Below are 2,575 nucleotides of genomic sequence, written 5' to 3'. Positions count from 1 at the left end.
AGTTTGGAGGAAATGTTTCTAATTATAAAGTAATTTTTATATATTTTACAGTTTCATAAAAGATTGAAAGTGGCATCGCAAGAGGGTATTGTAAAACAAATTAAGGAACAGAAGTATTTATCATACACTGTAAGAATAATGTGTTTATTGATCTGTTATAAATATGCACTCCGGAAATATTCCAAGTCATTCTGGCTAATTGTTTTTTCGTGACAATAAGATAGATAAAGAAAAAGAAAATCTTAAAATAGTTGGAATATATATCATCGAATATGCATATCAAAGTAACAAATTTAATATACATTGCTTCTACGCTTTAGAAAGATTATTTTATTATTATTATTATTATTTATATTGCTTTTTATATGCATCCCATTTTCCATTGATATCTGTATTTTTTAATTTCAGTCGTCGTTTACTTCATCTGAAAGTGAAACAGTCTCTTCCAATGATGACAGCAGTTATAATAAATCACTGGTCAACAAGAAAAAAGATGTAAAATTAGTTAAACGAACTATCGACATTGACGTGAAACTTGAATTATTATCACAAAGTAAACATTTATATTATTTAATGTTTAATTTGTTAAAAATTAAACGCAATTGTGTTTAATGTATTTAAAAAATTTGAGCTTTGAAAATATCTTGAAATTTTTTGGGTTGTTGATTACAATTCTAAATTAGTATAAAATTTGTAATCATCAAATTCAAGAACATTCCAAATATTTAAAAAAAAAAAAATTTTTCATTTAAATGTTTTAGATACAAAATTCCATCTGACATGTTAAATATCAGTGAAAGGCTTAATGTTGAACAATATGATTTATTAAAAATAAACTTACTAATTTAATTATGCATTATTTTAAATCAAATTTTAATGTTTTTAGAGGTCGACAAATTGGAAACTGTGACAGACCGAATTTTAAATAAATTGCAGATAGCATGTGAAAATTTGTCCCCGAATGCGAAAAGTACTTTTGCAGAAAAGTTGGTATGGATACTGGATTTATATATAATAAATATAATTATTATATTTCAAATTTTTAATATTAAAAAATTATTTAATTGTTAAATATTTAATATGTTGTACAGGAAGAGCAGTTATCAAAAACAAACGATGTGGAAACGGATATTAAAATTTTAAAAATGATTCCCGTTGATATGGATGAGCCGGGATTAATGCAAAACATGGAGAACATGAATCAAAATTTGATGGAAACCATTCCTATTGATGATATCCAAATAATGCCAGGAAATAATTTCAATCAAATAGAAAAAACTGACAAGAACGACTTAGAGATGGCGGATACAATTAAGGTTAAAAAAATTGTAGATACAGATGAGGTATGTATACTTATTTACAATTTACAAAATTTTATACACACACACACACACGCACGCACGCACGCACGCACGCACGCACGCACGCACGCACGCACGCACGCACGCACGCACGCACGCACGCACGCACGCACGCACGCACGCACGCACACACACACACACACACACACACACACACACACACACACACAACTTTATAATAAATAATGAAAATTTTTTAAAACTCTTGTTATTTATTATTTATAACGAAAATTGCGCAATAATTAGTGCTATGTACCCGTTCCTGCGTAACTGAGCACGTGGGTGAGAACAATTAACTACACGATGGTGATAATCCCCGAGTATGGTTTATTGAGTACAAATATACATGTACGGAAATACATGTGTGCTTGGTACGCGAGGCGCAACGAGAGTGAGCCTCGTTGCCGGCTCGGATCGGGAATCGCGCCGAGGCACGCGCGATGCTACACGACGCCACGTGAGCGATAATGCCACATCGCCAGACATACAGTAGAACCTCTTTATAGTCACACACTCGGGACCGAAATGTGACTATAAAGAGGTTGTTTTAGCTCCGCCCAAAGCAGGGCCGTAATAATCTTTTTAAGCACATGTGTAGTACATATTTTTTTAAATGCTTTAGAAAAAGATTTATTATAACAAAATAAATAAATAATCTATCATTTTTATAATTTGAATAGTTCAAAATGTTTTTATTTACTACAGAATGGAACAAATAAGACATACATATTAAATACATACTTATTAAATGTAATTATTTTTATTTAATTCAGTTTCAAGTCAAATTATAACTTTTCTTATAAAATTTATATTCAAACATAAACTTTTGTTTAAAATAATTTTTATGCTTATATTAAATTTGCATATAAAATATTCTTACTTTAATAGCTTCTCAGCAACACACAACAATTTTGTAATAGAATAAAAATCTGTTATTGTACATTCTTTTTGGCGTTGTGACCAATTTTTAAAAGTATGTACAGCCTGAATAATATCTTTAGATAATTTGTCTGGCGTGGCATTATCTTCTGGTTCCTCTTCATCCGCAGATTCATGTTCATTGGTATTATGTAAATTATTAATAATGTCATTGATATTTTGCGGTTCCCAACCCTGATCTCTAGCATCAATATTAATCCATGAATTAATCTCGTTGTGTGTATAAATTTCACTTGAAATTTCATTAAAATAATTTTCGGATTCGCGATTATCAT

The 2,575-nt window shown here is 29.9% G+C and overlaps 1 protein-coding gene and 1 long non-coding RNA gene across 2 annotated transcripts in view; both read left to right on the top strand.

Moving 5' to 3' along the window:
- The window catches only part of LOC105448584, a 46,686-nt gene that overhangs the window by 2,766 nt on the left and 41,345 nt on the right, over positions 1-2,575 (top strand). The window lies entirely within an intron of this gene.
- On the top strand, positions 58-976 carry LOC105447946. Its single transcript, XR_974179.1, has 3 exons — positions 58-129; positions 409-553; positions 887-976. It is a non-coding gene; the product is annotated as an uncharacterized LOC105447946 (long non-coding RNA).

Source organism: Wasmannia auropunctata, unplaced genomic scaffold, assembly GCF_000956235.1.
Source record: "Wasmannia auropunctata unplaced genomic scaffold, wasmannia.A_1.0 LD336116.1, whole genome shotgun sequence".
Lineage (NCBI taxonomy): Eukaryota > Metazoa > Arthropoda > Insecta > Hymenoptera > Formicidae > Wasmannia > Wasmannia auropunctata.
The sequence above is the reverse complement of the archived record's forward strand: the minus strand, read 5'-3'. Positions and strand labels throughout refer to the sequence as shown.